This window comes from Myotis nattereri (assembly GCF_964212035.1).
Source record: "Myotis nattereri genome assembly, chromosome: 14".
In the NCBI taxonomy this organism is placed as follows: Eukaryota; Metazoa; Chordata; class Mammalia; order Chiroptera; family Vespertilionidae; genus Myotis; species Myotis nattereri.
This window is the reverse complement of record NC_138089.1, coordinates 24,901,102-24,921,058: the sequence shown is the minus strand read 5'-3', so window position 1 is coordinate 24,921,058 and position 19,957 is coordinate 24,901,102.

Below are 19,957 nucleotides of genomic sequence, written 5' to 3'. Positions count from 1 at the left end.
ATTTTCGTTGCTATTTCATAACTGTAATTTTGCTACTGTTATGAATCGTAATGTAAATATCTGATATGCAGGATGTATTTTCATTGTTACAAATTGAACATAATTGTGGTTAATCATTATGTTTTAATAATGATTAACCACAAAAACAATATGTAATTATATATGTGTTTTCCGATGGTCTTAGGAAAACCAAAGGGGTCAGACCCACAGGTTGAGAACCGCTGCTCTAGGGTATGAATTTGGGAACTTGGCACAGTCCCTAGGCATGAACTTGGGAATTTGGCACAATCCCTAGGCGTGAACTTGGGAATTTGGCACAATCCCTAGGCGTGAACTTGGGAACTTGGCACAATCCCTAGGGAGAAGGAGAAGGGGACAACCCTAAGTTAACTGAGCATTTCTCTGGAAGGGACTGAGTTTGAGATCAGAAATGATTTGGATACTCTGAATTGGAAAGCTTCAGTTTTTCTGCATCCATGGAAATGATAGATGGGGACTTTGTAGTTTTTGAGAGAGGAATTTACATTTTTACACTCATGTTTCTTGGGCTCTTGGAACTAAAAAATCCAACCTGCAGAAGTGATGGTGAGGTAGGTAGCTCACGCTTATGTATTGGCAGTACTGAATTCCTGCAGCTTGATTCTAAACAGCATTTTGACAATAAACCTGAAGCTAAAGATAAAAAAAACAGACAAGTAGGAGCAGAAAGAAGAAAATGAAGGCAAATGAAACATTTACACTCTGAACTAAAACTTTCATGCCTATGAGACTCTGCATGACCTGGCGCTGCCCATCACTCCACCCCTCCACGCACTCTCTGTTTCACCTACACTGGCCTTCTTTACTCCATACTCCAAGCTCCATCCCCCGTGTTTTGTTATTTATTACCGCATCAGAAACCACCCAAAACAACAACAGCACCCGTATACTGTCGCTCAGAATTCTCTGGGTTGACTGGGCACAGCTGAGTGGTTCAGCCGCTCCATGTTGTGTGGGCTCCAGTTATAAATTTGGCTGGAATGGCCGAGATGGCTCACTCATCTTCTTACCTTTTGAATTATTTGTTATGCAAGAGTAATGTTAAAGGAAAAAGTGTATCCAGAATCCAGCTCCCCAACAAATCAGGTTTTTCCAGTTTAATGTGTCCTTTGCAATTCTTGTCCCTATGTACTTATGTATAGTTGTTTAGTGCAAATCTCATTTTGAAGTGTAATTTTTTTTAACTTGACACATCATAGACCTTCTTTTTTCTATAATGTTATATACAGTTCATAGTAATTTTATTGCTACATAATATTATATCAAGTTCTGGATTTGATATATTCCACATTATACCAGCCCCATTGTAAACTTTGGTGTTTGATGTTGCCTCTGTTACCTATGTTCTAATGGTTTTAATTTTGCCCCACCTGGGTTTGCTATTTAATTGCATCTTTTGTTTGTGAATTAAGTGTCAGGATATCTATATTTCTTGTATTTAGTCATTTTTTCTTTCTCCTTTAAAAATATATGATTTCTTAATTATGGATTTATGAATGCATTACTATCTTTCCACAATCCATCTGAGCCTCAGAATTCCTATGGACGGGTGCATGTGTATGTATGTGTGTGTTTTAGATGCTCAAGCCATACCCTGAGTGTCTATGATTCATCGGGTCTGCAGTGGGACTGGAATGTCTTTTATTTTTAACAAGCCCACCAGGAGATTCTGAAACACTGACTAACCACATGTGTATCGATATGTTTATTAATAAGTGCCAACGATGAACCTGGCTCTCTTTATATTTCAATATAAAAATAGGAATACTCAGGCCAGAGACTTGGAAATCATCTGATTCTTTCTCCCTTTCTCTAGCACATTCAGTCCACCAGCAGGTCATATTGGTTCGACTTTGAAGCTGTCTTCAGTCTGCCTATTCCTGCCATACCCTCCACCCATCCAAGCCAAGTCATCACCAGCTTGTGGGCACTGCTGGCCCTCAGCCTCCTCTCTGGGTCCCCCGCTCCCAACCTTGCCCTCAGTAGGAGGTTAATTTCTGTGACTACAGAATGTTGTCTCTCTCATCTGCAGCTGCATTCTTGGGCTTGACAGACTGAAGTGTATAGGCTTTTAGTAGATGTTTCATAGATGAATGTTGATTAGAAATAACTCTAGCATTTAATAATAGGCAAGTTATTATGCATATTAGGCCAGTGCTTCTTATGCTTCAGTGTGCATACACATCACCCAAGGATCTTGTTAAGTACAGATTCTGATTCCATAATTCTGGGGTGAGGCCTGAGATTGCGCATTACTAGCAAGCTCCCAGGTGATGCTGATGTAGCTGGTCCACAGGACACAGGTGGAAGCATGTAGACGTTTCTACCCGCTGGTATATTTAATGCTCATATAAACATAATTGTTTTGGCAAGAAGCAAAAATTTACTCAGAAGCTTTATCCATTGTTCAGTTATCTTTCTAAGTATTTTCAGTTGATAGCGTTACCTTGTTCAGGGCTGTCCTTTGGGTCTTGCTTTTCAAGTGAGTTGTGTTTTAAAGCTAAAGCTACTTCTCAGATTCAGTTTCCTACTGCTTTCCATGCCTTCAGTACTGCAGCACTGTCCACTAAGCCTGGCATAGGGAAGGGGCTGTGCCCACCTGGGCATGTGGAGATGTCCTGAGTGCCATGTCAGCCTGGCTTGGGAGATCCCGGTCCCTGCTTGCCTGTAATCACTTTAGCAATTAGCTAATGTCTCTGAGACTTTGAGTCACCAGAGCCCATCTGTGTCTAGTGAGTTTCCGTGGGCAGCCTTGCTCTCTGGCCTCTGTCCTTTGTACAAGCACTTGTTTGTCTCCTTCCTTGAGACGCAGGAGTGATGATGCCCAGAAGATCCAGTGTATCATACCTTCCTTTGCCTCCGGGATTGGGCACCGTGGCTTTGGCTGTGTTTGCTCATCTCTGTTTCCCTCCTGCCCGCCCTTCCTTCTATCTGTCCAGTCATACATCCTTTCATTAACTAACATGTTCAACATGAACATGTTTAACATTAACCTACATGTCCACTGTGCTGAAATGTATAAAGCAAAAAGCTGTAGCTCCCCACCTAACACCAGTCTAGCTCTCAGGGGTGATCAAGCACTGTTAACAATTTGCTATCTTTTCTATGATCATGAATGAATAAATATAATTCACAAAATATTTTTTGTTTTTGCAGAAAAGCCACACGATACTCTCCATGTCATTCTTCAGTCTGCTTTTCTGCCTTATTGCAGAGCATGACAGTCTGCAGCCATCTGACCTCCAAGGTGGCCAGACTCAGGTGGGGATGGGTGGGGTGGATTGTTTGAGGGTCCCTGGAACAGATAGGGAAAGTACCAAGGAAGCAGTCAGGGGCACCAAGACTGGTTTCTGTCTATCCAGGAGAGTGCCTGGCCGTCCTGCATTTGGCCGTGTCACCTTGGAGTCCTCTTCCTGTGTTGCCACACCCAAATTCCTTCCTCTCAGAAGTCAGTGCAGCCAGATGCCAGGGTGCTCTGAGCCCCCAGGGTGGGTCATGAGCTAGATGCCGGTGTTCTAAAGGTGAGATGGAGTTGAGGGAGGCGTTGCTTAGCAAACGCATCTGCATTGGGCCGGAGGGTTCAGTGTTTAGTGAGCGGCATGTGAGTCACCATGACGGAAACTTCCAAGGAAGCCAGTTTATTCTCCAGCTACTTTAATGGAAGTATGGTATTTAGGGTGAAGGAGAGGACTGTTCACCAGCCTCTGGGCTGGCAGACAGCAGGTGGAGTAATGGCCTCATCTCTAGTCTGTGCTTTCTGAGGGGCAAGGCAGCCTGACTTGGAAAGAAAAGGGTCTGTCCTGAGGGTGGATGGAGTACAGTGAAGATATGTAGCTGAAGAAGGGAGCTTTGTTGCAGAATATATAAAGCATTGTAGTCAAGCATTGGGGTCAGGTAGAATGTACTTCCACTCACAGATTGACCTTGGGCAAGTTACTCATGTTCTGAGTAGCTTTATAAGAAGGCACTTTGAAATGTGATTTCTAAGGCTAACCCTTGTTTGAGCATTGCAGATCTGACTTTATGTCTGTTCTTTATTGCCTCCCAGTGACAGCTCTAGGAGCACTGAACCTGGCCAAGCTGAATGATCTGGGGGAGGGCAGGAAAATGTACAGCCTGGGTTTTGCAAGTTGCAGGACTTGGCTTCCTTCTTGATTACCCATGGTTATCAAATCAGGAAGAGCAATCAGACAGAAAATGTAGATTCTGAATCTTGTTCTAGAGGTTGGAGCAGAGCATAGGTTTCCTGAAGACATGTAGATCTTGACTCTCCCGAGTAGTAAGATTGTTTCAAACTGACTTTGTGATGTTGTGTCCAACTTTTCTGAGCAATAACGTGAGTTTGTATTAAATAATAATAATAATAATAGCAATAATATGAAAGGCTTACATAGCACTAACCGTGCCAGTGCATATTATGAACTCAATTAATCCTCAAAGGAAGTAATAGTATTATTAATATACCTATTTTACAGATGAAGAAATTGAGGTAGGTAGAGGTTAAGAACTTGCCTTAGATCATCTGGCTAGATTATGATCTCTTCCTGCAGATTGAAAGCTGATGGAAAAATCAAACAAAGGAAATCCCTATGAAACAGTATCCACATTGAATTAATATAGAAGCACCCCCTCCAACTCCATCCAACCTCCTCCCTCCAATCCAGCCAAACAGTAGCAGAACAAGAATGATCTCTGGGAAGTGTGGTTAATGCCATTAGAAAGAACAAAAACACTTTCTGTAATCAAACAAAGTGATTAAAATTCTTTTCTGCAAGTGGCTTTATCAGTTCAAGGACTAAGTCAAAAAGATAAGTCTCTTCTCTTAATCTTTCACTCTATTTTTAATAGTGTTTATATAAATGCATCTTTTACTATAAATCTTGGAGCCTTTTAGGAAGCTGACAGAATGTAAGTGATGAACAACTGGAATATATTTCATGTGCTACTCTGCTTTGATCCTGACTAGAAATCTATGAATGTTTTTTTCCCCCAAATCATTCCCACTTTAGAGATCCCACTAACAGACTTCATAATCAAATGCTTACTAAAGTTAAACTTTAAACTTTATGTACATTATCTTATTTAATTGTCATAAGAACACCATTTTACAGTTAAGGAAGTGAAGGTTGGGAGGAAAGAACTGACTTGCTGAAGTTCATACCCAGGTCTAACTGCTTTTGACATCTCTCTCCAGTGGTACCCTAGTCCGGGCACCATCCTTTCTCTCTAGCTGCTGCAGTAGCTTGTAGCGGGTCATTCTGCTTTCACTCATGACATGTGTGTAGATTGCATCAGTGGCCCCCATTCTTTACCATTCCCTGTGTTCGTGCTCTTTGCCTGGACTTTGCAGTTCTTCTCACTAAAGGAGTGGAATATATATTTTTGTCCCATGACTTTGGGTTTGGTCATGTGACTGACTTTAACCAATGTAGTAAGGCAGGTCCTTAAACAATCAGTCTCCGCTTGACCTCTTGAGCTTTTGCTGTCACAAGAGAAGGATGTCAACACTAGTCTGCTGGTCCCAGGAGAAGGATCCAGCCAGTCTCAGCCTAGATCAGTCTACTCCCAGATAATTCACAGATGCATCAGCTAAATAAATGCTTATTATTGCAGTGGTTCTCAAAGAATGGACTACAGATCCCTTTTAGGGGGTCTGTGAGTTACATTTGTTTTTATAATAGCAGAAGACATTACATGTCTTTCTCATAATGTTGAAATATACACTGATTTTTAAAAAAGCAATGGCAGACTATATAAGAAAACCAAGACCAACTATATACTGATTGCAGGAGACATACTTTAGATTCACAGATAAAATAAGTTGAAAGTAAAATGATATAAAAAATACATAATATACATCATGCAAACACAGCAACTATAAGAAAGCTGGATGGCCTGGGTGTGTGCAGAAGGCAACCAATTGATGTGTTTCTCTCACATCGATATTTCTCTCTCTTTCCCTATCTCTTTCTCTCTCTCTAAAAATCAATGGGAAAATATCCTCAAGCGAGGATTTAAAAACACACACACAAATAAACAAAAAAAGCTGCTGTGGTTATACTGATATCAGACAAATAGATTTTAAGACAAAAGTTACTAGAGATAAACAGGGATATTCTATAATGATGAAAGAAATCCATCAGGAAAATATAAATATTATAAACATATGTGCACTGAATAACAGAGCCCCAAAATACATGAAGCAAAAACTGACAGAATTGAAAGGAGAAATAGACAATTCAACAAAAATAGTTGGTGATTTCAATAGTCTAGTTTCAATAATGGATAGAAAACTAGGCAGAAGATTAACAAAGAGATAGAAGACTTGAGCAACATTATAAACAAATGAGACCTAATAGATACCTATAGAATATTCTTCCCAACAGCAGCAAAATATACATTCTATACATGGCACATTCTCCAGAATAAACTATGGTAGGCTATAAAATAAGTCTTAATAAATGTAAAAAGGTGGAGCCCTGGTCAGTTGCTCAGTGGTTAGAGCATCAGCCCCCAGAATGAAGGATCTCAAGTTTGATTCTTGGTCAAGAGCACGTACCTCAGTTTCGGTTTTAATCCCTGGCCCTGGTTGAGGTGCATGCAGGAGGCAATCAGTCAGTGTTTCTCTCTCTCTTTCTCTCTTTCCCTCCCCTCCGCCCTCCTTTCCACTCTGTCAATGGAAAAAATATCATCTGGTGAGGAGTAAAAAGCAAAAAATTTAAAAGGGTGGAAGTAATAGAGTATGTTCTCTGGCCATAATAGAATGAGTTCAGAGACCAATAAAAAGGAAATCTGGAAAATTCACAAATATGGGAAAAGTAAATGACACTCTCAGATAACCAGTGGGTCAAAGAGGAAATCACAAGGACAAATAGAAAATACTTTGAAATGAATGAAAATGAAGGCACAGCATACCAAAACTTATGGGATACAGTGGCTTCAATAAGAAAGTTTTGGAGTTCTGGCCAAGATGACGGCATAGGTAAATGCGGTACCCAGAATCTCCTACAACCACATCAAAATTATAACTACAGTGGGGCCTTGACTTACGATTGTCCCGACTAACGAGTTTTTCGAGATACAAGCCGTCTCTCGGCCGATTTTTTTATTTGAGTTGCGAGCTAAAATTCGGGTTACGAGCCAGCTTCAGATACCCCACCGCTAGTTGGCGCAGCGAACGTCACATTGAATGCCACAACATCAGCCCAGCATCACGTGTCTCTCTCGTTCACTGTTGATTTGACATACGAGTAATTTGAGTTACGAGCTCCGTCACGGAACGAATTAAACTCATAAGCCAAGGCCCCACTGTAAATTACAGAACAACCATCATTCAGACACGTGAAATCTAACTGAACAGAAGTCCTATAATTAAGGATAAAGAAGAAGCCATTGCCCTGGCTGGTGTGGCTTGGTTGAGCATTGAGCCATGAACCAAGATGTCCCCGGTTCAGTTCCTGGTGAGGGCACATGTCCGAGTTGTGGGCTTGACCCCCACTATGAGGCCTGCAAATGGTGGCTGATCATCTCATCAATGTTTCTCTCTATCCCTCTCCCTTCCTCTCTTTTTTAAAAAAAATCAATTAAAAAAATCCTCACCCACAGATATGTTTGTTGATTTTAGAGAGAGATATGGGGGTGGGGGAGAAAAACATCAGTGTGAGAGAGAAACATTGATTGGTTGCCTTCTGTACACACCCTGACTGGGGATCAAACCACCTAGGTATGTACCCTGATTGGGAATTGAACCTACAAGCTTTTGGTGTATGGGACAGTGCTCCAACCAACTGAGCCACCCTGCCAGGGTGCCATTGAGGTTTTGTGGCTGTTTGTTATGTAGTAGTAGCTAGCCCATATACTGTCTGTAGTCATTTGTCCACGTAGTATAGTGAACTTTTAAAAATACCTGTTGGGTCTATCAACAGATGAATGGATCTCTCTCTCTCTCTCTCTCTCTCTCTCTTTCTCTCTCTCTCTCTCTCTCTCTCTTTCTCTCTCTCTCTCTCTCTCTCTCTCAATATATATAACTAGAGGTCTGGTGCACAAATTCATGTACCAGTGGGGTCCCTCGGCCTGGCCTGTGGGATTGGCCAAAACCGGCTCTCCAACATCCCTCGAGGGGTCCCAGATTGCAAGAGGGCACAGGCCAGGCTGAGGGACCCCACCGGTTCACAATTGGGGCTGGGGAGGGATGTGGGAGGTTGGCCAGCCGGGGAAGGACTGCGGAAGGGCTCCAGGGCATGTCTGGCCCATCTCACTCAATCCCAATCGGCTGGACCCCAGCAGCAAGCTAACCTACCAGTTGGAGTGTCTGTCCCCGTTGTAAGTGCATGTCATAGTGAGCAGTTGAGCAGCCTTAGCATATCATTAGCATATTACACTTTGATTGGTTAAATTAACGACTGGATGACCAGACGCTTAGCATATTAGGTTTTAATTATATAGGATAGAACAGTGGTTGGCAAACTGCGGCTCGAGCTCTTTGGCCCCTTGAGTGTGGCCACGAAGTTTCAATTGCACTGTACGTGTGTGCCCACACGTGGTATTTTGTGGAAGAGCCACACTCAAGGGGCCGCAGTTTGCCGACCACTGGGATAGAATGCTATTCAGCCATATAAAGGGAGGAAATATTGCCATTTGCAACAACATGGATGGCCCTTGAGTGTGTTATGCTAAGTGAAATAAGTCAGAGAAAGACAAATACTCTATGATCTCATATGTGGGATCTAAAACAAACTAAATTTATAGAAAAAGAGATCAGATTTATGGTTACCAGGAACAGGGGATGGGGGTTCAGGGGTTTAGATGAGAGTGATCAAAAGGTACAAACTTCCAATTATAAGATAAATGCTGGGGATGTAATGTACAACATAATGACTATAATTAACACTGCTGTATAGTGTATTTGAAAGCTGCTAAGAGTAAATCCTAAAAGTTATCATCACAAGAAAAATTTCTTTCCTTCCTCCCTTTATTCATTCCTTCCTTCCTCCCTTCCTCCCTCCCTCCTTTCCTTCCTTCCTTCCTTGTATCCACATGAGATGATGGATATTAACCAAATTTACTGTGGTAATGATTTCACAATATATGCAAATCAAGTCATTATGCTGTACACCTTAAGCTTATACAGTGCTGTATATTAATTAAATCTCAATAAAACTGAAAGAAGAAATAAAACTGACTCTACCCAACACCTTATTCTTGGATATATAGTATCCAGAACTATGAGAAAACAAATTTCTGTTTAAATTTTAAAAAATTATATATATGTATCTGTATCTATTGGAGTATATCATTACTGTGTTTAAACTTTCGATGGTTTTCTGTTACACTTAGAATGAAATCCAAACTCTTTCCCTGGCCTGTGAGTCCCTACAAGATCTGGCTCTTGTTGACATTCCTGACCTCATTTCTTACCACTCTTCCTCAGTTCACTCTACTCTGGCCACATTGTCCTTCATATTATGCCAGATTGCTGCTGCCTCTGGGCCTTTGCCTTTGCAGCTATCTCTGTCAAAGGTGTTCTTCTCCCAGATCTTTCTGTAGCCTGATCCTTCTTCAGTCAGGTCCTTGCTCAATGTTACCTCCTGAGATTGGCCTTCCCTGACCATCTCATCTTGAATAGTAGCCCAAGCCTCCTTACCTTGATTTGTTTTTTTTAGGGTACTTACACCTTCTTTTATATTAATGCTCTAAGTTTGTATTTGTGTCTGATCTGTCTCCCCCACCACAGTGTCAGCTCCATGAGGGTAGGGACTCTGTCTATCTTACTGAAAGCTGAATCTTTAGGGCCTGAAGCAGTGCCTGCGGCAGAGTGGGAGTTGTGCTGTGTTAACACGTGTCGTGTAGATGTGTGCTGTGTGCGTGGAGTTTATATCCCTGGGAGTTCTCACTAGGCTATACGGTAAATCCCTTGTAGACAGGGTTGTGTTTTACTAAACACCTCTGTGTTTGTGGAGGAATGGGGACAATGATTCCTGCCTGTGGACCTCATGGGGTTGTTTTGAAGCTCCAACAAGCTAATAGACCACGGAATGTGCTCTGAGGAACAAAAGCAGGACAAGTACTGGAGGTGGTTCTGATTTGGCCTTCTTTATAAAGCATATTTGGCTCCCTGCAGACTCCGAATTTTGCAGGCTCAGAGGAGCCAGGCTTTGTTTCCCGGTTCAGTCCTCCCTGTCTACAGCCTCATCTGGATGCCAGTGGTGGCCATTCCCTCTCTGGATACCCTGGGCATCTGCTGGTGGTGACCTCATAATGCCAGACAGGACCCTGGGTGCCGCACACCCACCTGGGAGGACAGACCAAAGGTAAAGTTGGATGAGACAGCAATCCTCATGCTACTTCTGTGCCTGCTGGGTGGTCTGTCAGGGAGTGATGGCTCCCCTTCTGTTTTGGTTGACCAGGCCACTTAATGATCTTTTCATTGAGCCTGAACTTCAGGAAGCTTCAGGAGCAAGAAAGCTCGATAAAGCCTGGGGCAGCTCTGTGTGTATGGGTAGGGTGGGTATGTACCTTGCTGCTCTCAATACTGAATGTTAGTTAGATTAGAATTAGAGTTTCAGCTAAACTTAATTTAGGCTAAAGTTAATTAATTTAGGTGAAACATTCTCCCCAAAGGCAACCTGGTGTAGAAGAATGTGAACTGAGTTTGGAACTAGCACTAGCTGGATTTGAGCCACGCCTCCCCCACCCACCAAACTATGCCTGGCAGAGGGGTATTTTGCAACCTAAGTTAGTACCTTAAGTCCCTCTTTAGGTGCATGTCCCTCAGGAATTGAAAAATGCATGCAATCTCTAACCCATCCATAGAAATAAGTGAATCTGAGAACTTCCTTGAATCCCAGATAAATCTAAGAGCTTCTTCCTTGAATCCCAGACAAATCTTAAGAGTTTCTTCCTTGAATCCCAGACACCTGGGGGAAGGGGTGTGAAAGAGAGGAGGGCTCCCTTGATGTCACGTGCCCCGGGCCTTACAGTGTCCCTCCACCGACCTTTAAGAGACACTGAACATTTGTCTTGTGCCAGGCGCTTTTTATTTCATCTCACGTGAGCTTCACATCTGTTCCAGAAAGGGGTCCTTGTCATCTTGTTATTCTTGAGGAGACATCCCTTTCCCCTTAGGACTTGCGTGGCACACTGTCGGTCCTTGGATTTCCGTGTATGTGGCAGGCATTGGTTCATTAGCCAACTCTTTCAACATGGGACCGATGTGCATGCAGTGTGCTAGACAGGGATATAGCAGTGAATGCAACCAGGCTCGCTTCCGCCCCAGGGACAGGCATTAGTCAAAACCCACACAAACTTAGGGGAGATCACACGTGTGGAAAGTGCTGAGAAGGAGAGGTACAAGAGTTCCTGATGGAGTGAGGTGGATGTGGTGGTTTGCTGGGATATGAACTTGGCCAGGCTGTGGGGGTGGTGACTAGAGTGCAGAGTACTGGAAAGACAGTTTGGCCCAGGGCTGCACAGGCCCCCTGGGTGGGCCAGAAGGCACCGGACTGTCTTTGCTGGCCTGGAAGGCATCGAACCTTCTCTGGAAGCTGTGCTGAGTTTCCACCGGCCCTGCAGCTTGCAGAGGCTTCTGTTCTCATTTCTAAGGTCTCATTTGCTCAGTACTTTGCATCTCATTTAGGACTGTGTGGTTTCTTTAGGACTAACACTGTGGGCTCCTAACCTGGGACACTGGGCAATGATATTGGGGTGTGATGCGTGTGATGGGTGAGTGGGGTGGGGACACATGGAGAACTCACTGACATGGTCTTCCAGTGCTCTTGTCAGGGGCCCCTGGTTCACTCAAATTGGGGTGACTATGAAGTGGACCTTAAACTTTGTGGCTTTGGGTACAGAGGACCAATTCCAGCTTGATCTTCTGACCGTTGAGCATGACCATTGCTTCCTAATCTGTGGTCCCCAGACTCTGGGCATTCTCATAGGCAGCAGCCACCTAACAGCTGCTGCTTACTGATAGCGACCAGGTACCAGGCACCAACTCCTTCAGCTCTTACTTTGTTGACGCTTCCTGAACAATTCATTGACATGGAGTGATTGTGGATTGCCCAGAATGGCACAGCAATGCCTTTGGTCTCACACACTCCCAGAGCCTCGCCACTCCCTGCAGGAGCAGTCTTTTCTCCTCCTCCTGAACCTGGGGCCTTGTGGACTAGAAGGTGGTGGAGGAGGGATGCAGTCTGACTCGTGAGGCTAAGCTCCAGGAGAGAATGGCCTTTTCCTCAATCTCTGCCTGTGTGTCTGTTTCTTCTGTCTTTCTCCATCTCAGTCTCTCTCTGTTTGTTTCTCTCTGTCTGTCTGTCTGTCTGTCTCTCAGGATGCTTGCCTGAGTGAGGCAGCATAGGGACCCACTCGTAGGTGCTCTGACCCACAGCCTCAGCTTGGGTCCCAGCCAGAACCGACTGCTTCTGTGAGAAATGAGTCAATCCTTCACAAGCCCAGGGTGATTCCAACTCCCAGCCTTCGAGTTTCTTCGGTTGATGGTGAATGGAGCAGAGGCGAGCTGTCCTTGCCAATCCCTGCTCAAACCATTATTTCATGAGCAAAATGTTGTTTTAAAACACTACATTTGGGACAGTTTGTTTTGCAGCCATAGTAACTGGAGCATGTGGACATTATCATCATCCTCCCTGGTTGCACACCAGGCACAGAGAGGCTGGTAGTGTCTCTCAAGCATCAAGGTTGAAATCCAGGCTGGCCTGGCTCCTCCATGCAATGCTAATTCCAGGGGCAGGGCATCTATCCAAGGAGCGCCTGCATGAGCCCTTGCGTTGAATCCTCCTCTGCCATCCTTGAATTGTTAGGGTTTCCCAAAGGCAGGAAGAAGGAGACTGTAGGGGAGCTAGGCTTCAGGATCATCAATTTTGGAGGGAAGGGGGTGCCCACTCTCTGGGACCCTAGTCCAAGTCCCAGAACACACAGTTCTCAGAAAAAAAGGTAATAGACTAGGAGAAAGTCAGGCATCTGATATGATACCAAATAGTGGGCCAATGTTAGGCCCCATGTTGTGAGCTGTTTCTCTGTCTGTAAAGTGGACAAGGTATGCGATTTAACAGTTAGAGGGACACAGGGGGCACTTCCAGTGGGGAACGGGCTGAGCAAGGACATGGAGGTGGACTGTACAGGAGAGTCCGGAGAGCTGGCTGGGTAGCCATACCTGGTACAGGTAGCTGAGTGGTGTGGGTGAAGAGGAGGCTGACAGATGGGCTGGGGTCTCAGAAAGGGCTGTGGGGTGGGATTAAGAAGATTCTGCTAAGGACTGGGCATTTGTATTGGAGAGATAGCTCGGACAGTAGGGAGTTTAATCAGTACCAAGTCTGGTGTCCTGGTCCAGCTCAGCCCCCCTTTCACTGGGTGACAGCGAACAAACCTTTCTTCCTTTCTGCACCTCAAGTTCAGCTGTGTGAAATGAATGTAGGTGTGTGTCCATGTTCCTCACAGTCCTCATGCTCTCGAACCCTGGGTCCCGGGGCCGCTCTGGGATGCTGCTCATTCTGGAGAGAGCTCCAGCTCCGGCATGTGTCTGCCCCAGGAACGCAGATGCCTTGGCGGTCCTGCCCAGGTTTGGTGCATCCTTTCTGTGAGGACCTATTGTTGGAGGGGGCCCTTTAGGATACTGTTGATGAAGTGTCACAAACAGCCCACTAGTGGAGAGAGTGCACTGCCTGCAGCCGAGGAAGAGCTGGGAGTAAGGAAGCAGCCACTCTGTTCTCTCTGTGGCCTTCAGAGGGGCAAGCTGCTCCAGGACCAGGACCCCAGACAAACTCTGCCTCCCGCTTGGTTGCCCAGCCCCACTCAAATCAGAGCTGGCTGAGGATGCCTGAGAACACTTGAAGGAAGGCCCTGTCTTCTCCAGCATGTTGGGGAAAACACTTTCCATAGCAAAGGCAGAGCAGAAAGTGGAGGATGGAGATATGTTGGTCAGTCCTGAGGCTTTTGGGATTCTCTCCACACATTGCAAAAATAATCATATGCACTATGAAAATCAGAAGGTACAGGTAATAAAAATACTTAAAACCATCCATAACCCTACTGTTACTGAACTCCAGGGGTTTGCCACTTGGGGTGCTCTATTAGAAAATGAGACATAGTGGCTGCTAAGTGGTTTTATTTAATTGCAGTAAGTAAACTAAAGAAGGAGATTCATACCCAAAACTATGCCTCCTGGGAAGGGAGGCCTAGCCATTGCTTATATATGCTATTCGGTCAATTATACATTGATTTCTTCTTTACAGTTGGCCCTGTCCATCCAGTTCCCTTCCTGTCAGCTCATCATGTTTACTGCAGTATCTGCAAAATAGTGTGCTGCATTTTAACATTTAGTAAGAAATAACATTTACAACTGCCCAGACCTTGAGACCCATGTCCTATCTATAACACTGCCATCCAGAGATAACTGCTAATTTGTTTGTAATATTCTTTATAGACCAGTCTCCCCTCCTTTTCCCTCCCCGTTTCCTCCCTTTTACCATCCTCCCCCCTTCTTCTTCACACACACACACACACACACACACACACACACGCGCGCGCGCGCGCGCGCGCGCGCGCGCTACCTTTCCATGTCAACACAGATCCACCCTATCATTTTTAACCTCTCTATAGCTTTTCACTGGATGTGCACAGTACTAGTCTTGTTCCACTCATCCCTTTTCACTGTTACCAACGATGCTTGATTAAACCTGTATACCTCTCTCTGCTTTTTTGCCTAATTGTTTCTTTAAGTCACATCACTTAGAAGGGTTAATCGCTGTGTCAACAATTACCCATGGATTCAGGCTTTTGATACGTATTGTCCAGTTTTCTCTTACGGAGGCTATTCCAAAATACATTCCCTTCAGTCAGCAATGTTTGAGAGCATCAGAACCCCTGCCCCCTCCCCCCTCCCCCCGGGGCATTTTCCTTTTTCATTTTCATCTGTCCGCTAGGTGAAAAATGATAATATTTCACTGGCTGGACTCACTCTTTCTATAGAGCGTGTTAGCCTCTCCCATATAGCACATACTCATTCTTTCTGCTAGTGTTTATTGAGTACCTACTGTGTGCCTGAGCCTCGTTGACACTGAGGATGCTTCATTCGTCTGTTTTATACTCACTGCTTCACCATGTGTGTTTTGTTGCCCAGACTTAGAGGATGATAAGAAGCGAGCTGAGAGGGACCATAAAGATTGTCTCATTTTAAGGAAAGAAAATGGGGCCAGGCAGGCATGGGGCTTGCGCATGGGCCACACCGGGCAGTCATTCCTGGTGGCATTGTAACTGAATTCAGGCAGAGATTCTGGTCCCTCCGCTTGCCTTGATTTTCTCACCCGGCTCCGGAGCACTGGTTGGTGGAGTTCAACTCTGGACCCACAGCACTGCCTTTCAGAATCACTCCACTGGGCACCCAGCAGGTGCTTAGAAAATATGTATTAAATGCATGTTTGTGCATAACAGAGCACAGGAAATAGTACAAGGTGGTCAACATCCCAGGCAGACTTTTGTCGGTTACCCCTCTGGGAAGAAATATCTTTTCTCTTTCTCTCTCTCTCTTTCTTTCCCTCTTTCTTTCCTCCTTCCTTTTTTTTTTTAATAAAGAAGAACAATGAAACAATGAATGGCTGTTGGAATTGGTGGAGGAGGAGAGGTGGGGCTGCCTGAGGCTTGGGACAGCTTTGTATTGAGAGCTGTCAGGTCACTGAAGTTTCCCACAGGTTCCTTCTCAACCCTATTAGGAGCTGATAGAAATGGGCAGGAGTGTTGACAGAAGAGAGAGCTTTGTTTTAGTTGTGTGTCCTGTGTGCATCTAGACTGACCTCACATGATTCCAGGGGACTCTCTTACCCTCTTTCCTCAGCCCACCTCTACTTTACCAAAACGTCTTTTCAGCGTTCACCTACAGAGCCTCTTTAATGCTGCTCAGGCCTTTCATGGCACAGGGGGTGGCTGGGTCCATGGACAAATGAGAGTGTGGTCTGGTTTCACTTGTGACACTGGGCAAGTCCTTGCCATGTGGCCCCAGGCACCACCCTATTCAGGCTACCTCTATTCTCAACAGCTTCTTAATTGATTTGCCTGCTTCCAATCTATGTCCCCAACCCCCACAATGTAAATGCTTATCACTGATCACAGCTCTCCTTAAAAACCCCAAATCTTCCTGGCACCGAGGAGAGAGAGAGAGAGAGAGAGAGAGAGAGAGAGAGAGAGAGAGAGAGCGAGAGAGAGAGAGAGAGAGAGAGAGAGAGAGAGCAAAGTCCCCACCATGGCTCCCAGAGGGGGTGGTCTGGTTCTCCCACCCTCTCTCTCTACATTTGCCTCATGCTTCATGCCAGCCATGCTGGCCTTTAACCAGTTGTGTGGCTGTGGGCAAGCCCCCTTCCCTCTCTGAACCTGTTTCCTCCTCTGTGAAATAGACATTCTGCTTGTTTTGAGATTTATGGCCACTTTTAAATGACCCTCCACTCTTCCAGGCCCTAATCCTCCAAAAGAAGTCACAAATTCAAAGATTCTGATTCTGAATAAGCCTTTCCATCTGCAACAGAACAGCCTGTTTTTATTCCAAGGTCTGTGATTACTAAAAAATGCTTTTCTCTCTAGTTATGTGTCTTAACCTAGGCCAACAGTGTCTACCAAGGGAGAACATTTTTTATGCCAATTTCTAAATAGTTGCGCTGTGACATCCACTGTCAGTGGGCATGTTCGTGGAATTAGAAGCATCATGCCTTATCTCTGTCATCACGTTCTCTCTGGAAGAATGGCACATATGCATGAGTAACATGCTTTCTCACAGAGATTCCTCCTCATCTTGATTTCCACAGAAATACTGTTCTGGGAAGCACAGGTTTGCCCCTGGTGACTAATTTGTTGAGAGATGTTCTTGGGTAGTCCAGCAACCATTTTCTCAACATATTTTTATTGATAGGTATGTATGATAGGAAAGATGGTAGGTAAATACATAAAGGACTTTGATATATGGGATTGATACTAGGCACTTACAACGGAATGGGGAGACTGAGCACATTCACATTACAAGTGAAATCTGCACTGTGCAAACCTGCGCTCACTCAGCAGAGGCTCAGAAAGTGGGGAGTTCTCAGAGGGCAGGGTAGTCAGAGAAAGAGGGTGTCCCTGAGGAGGTAGATTTAGAATTCCCATCACACCAGTTAGGTTCAAAGGAGTTACTGTCCTTGCCTGGCACAGTCAGAGAGAGAGAGAGAGAGAGAGAGAGAGAGAGAGAGAGACACACACACACACACACACACACACACGCACGGTGTTTGGCTAACTGAATTGAGAAGACATGTGGAACTCCATCCAGAAGGATTAATAAGATGGAGGTTGATTGGATGAGAAACAGTTGTCATTGGATGGACCTGGGGTGAGGACTGTCAGTATAACACAGAGTGAGTTGTACAATACTTCCCTGTTTGCAAAGCACTGCTCATGTGGGGTGGGGGCAACGTCTCCTCAGCTGGAGGCACTGGGGGTGGGAGCATGCTTTATTCATTGTGAGGAGTCTTCACAGGGACCCCACAGTAAATAGCACCTCCCCCCACCCCTGCCTGGCGTTTGCACACTTGAGAAATAAAGCAAGATGAATGGGAATCAAACCATTCACTCCCCCCCTCCCCCCATGAAGGCTACATGAGATTTTGGCTATTGTATGAGACCGAATGGTCCTGCTAAGTGTGTCCAGAGTTCTGCATGGGACGGGGCAGGCCTCTCGTGTGGGCCGGAAGAGGGCAGCCCTGGAGAAGCGGCCCCGGAAACTGTTCCCTGCAGGCAGCTTTCTTCCTGCAGAGGGAGGGGCAGGCCCAAGGTTTCCTTCCAGAATTTACCCCTCAGGGTGTTTAGGGGGGACCCCTTCTCATCTGGCCATGGGATGGGGCCGATGGTTTTACCCCCTAGGATTAAGCTCCGATGTGGCATGGATCATAAAACTTCAGAAAACCAGAGGATGTGATCTAAGAGATTAGCTACTGACCAGCCCTCATTTTTTTTAAGTTTTATTACTTAAAGTATTACAAAGGGTATTACATATGTGTCTTTTTTATTCCCCCGCCCTTGACAATCCCTCGTCCTCCCCTACCCCCCAGTGTCTTATGTCCACTGGTTATGCTTATATGCATGCATACAAGTCCTTTGGTTGATCTCTTACCCCACTCCCTCCTGCCCCCCAACCCTCCCCGGCCTTCCCGCTGCAGTTTGACAGTCTGTTTGAGGCAGCTCTGCCTCTGTATCTGTTATTGTTCCTAAGTTTATAATGGTCTTTATTATCCATGAATGAGTGAGGTCATGTGGTATTTTTCCTTCATTGACTGGCTTATTTCACTTAGCATAATGCTCTCCAGTTCCATCCATGCCGTTGCAAATGGTAAGAGTTCCTTCTTTTTTACAGCAGCATAGTATTCCATCGTGTAGATGTACCACAGTTTTCTAATCCATTCATCTACTGATGGGCTCTTAGTGACCAGCCCTCATTTTACTTATGCAGAAATGGAGGCCCAGGGTCACTTAATCTTCATCTGAGTGGTCTGAAACTTTCATATGTAATTAGTGTGGCAGATACTATTAATATTGTTAAAAAACACCAACACAAGACAACAGGCCTCAAGTGGTGTCACTTATGCTAAGTCCAACATTGCCAAACTGAGATTTAACCTAATTACAGTTCTACTCTCCCAGAGATGGAATCCTAAACCGGCCAGGAGTCCTCTGAGCACTAATTAGGTAATCTACCTGATAAACCCATCATCTCCTACAGGGAAAGTAACCTTGCAATAACCAAACCACTTTTTGCCTAGTATAACTCCTTGTTCCTGCTCCCTTCTGCTTATAAAAAGTCTTTCATTTTGTAAGAGTCCTCTGAGCTGCTTTCTGTCTGCTAGATTGGATGCTGCTTGATTCATGAATCATTAAATAAAACGAATATAATCTTTAAAATGGACTCAGTTGAATTTTTCTAAGCAATATTTTTCTAAACAAATATTTCTAGTTGTTTTCTAAAAAAGACAACTCTTGCCTCCCGCCCCTTCACAATGCTGCAGGAAGTGGAATTCCCAGGCCCCATCCTAGAAGGCGCAGTCCACTAGAACCGCGGGCCCAGGGCTACCTAAGGGTCAGCCCGGAGTCTTGGCATCGGACTGTAATTGTGGAATCAGGAAACAGGGTCCTTGGCTAATTCAGCTGTGTCCACATAATGAAAAGGAGAAGTGAAATGTCAGGAGGAAATACGCATTTAATAAATTTTAAAGAGCTCTGTTATTTTTTGAATCTCCACTTTTTTTCTTCTGCCTTCATTCTAGCCACTGTAAATTACTCCAAAAAACGATTTTAGAATAGAAAAGGAGCTAGGAGCCAGAGAAGCAGTCTTTAACATTTAACCTTCCTTTGGCACTATTTAGGATTTTAATTTTGAAGCATGGCAAGGAGGTAGAAATGATTTAGGGCCCCATATGAACAGAATCACTTTAAAATGAAGATATAACCCTCCACCCCCTTGAGATCTCTCCCTAAAACTACTTAAACAACAAAGACCTCTCCCCGTGCTGATTAGAACAGACAGCATTTCTAATTCCTCAAGAATGGGAATATGAGCAAAAGTATTCCAAAGCAAGGACTTACTCGGACTCACTGGAAAATCCACCACATCAAGCCCCTGGGAGGGTGGGGGGGGGAAAGCCCTGAAATTAACCTGCCTGGTATATGGGAAATATCAGTTAAATGCTTTTACAACTTCATCACCATCTACTCGGGAAAACACTGCTATTCAAGCCTCCCGTTGCCCGAGAGTCTTCAGCTTCTGAACCAAGAAAGGAAGAAACCAACAGGGTTATTTACAAGTTCCTTCCTTCCAGTTTTAAGCCTCTGAAATAAACCTGCTGCTTACCGCTGCCAACGCCTAGCGGGTTAACCTGGCTCTGCGGGGCGT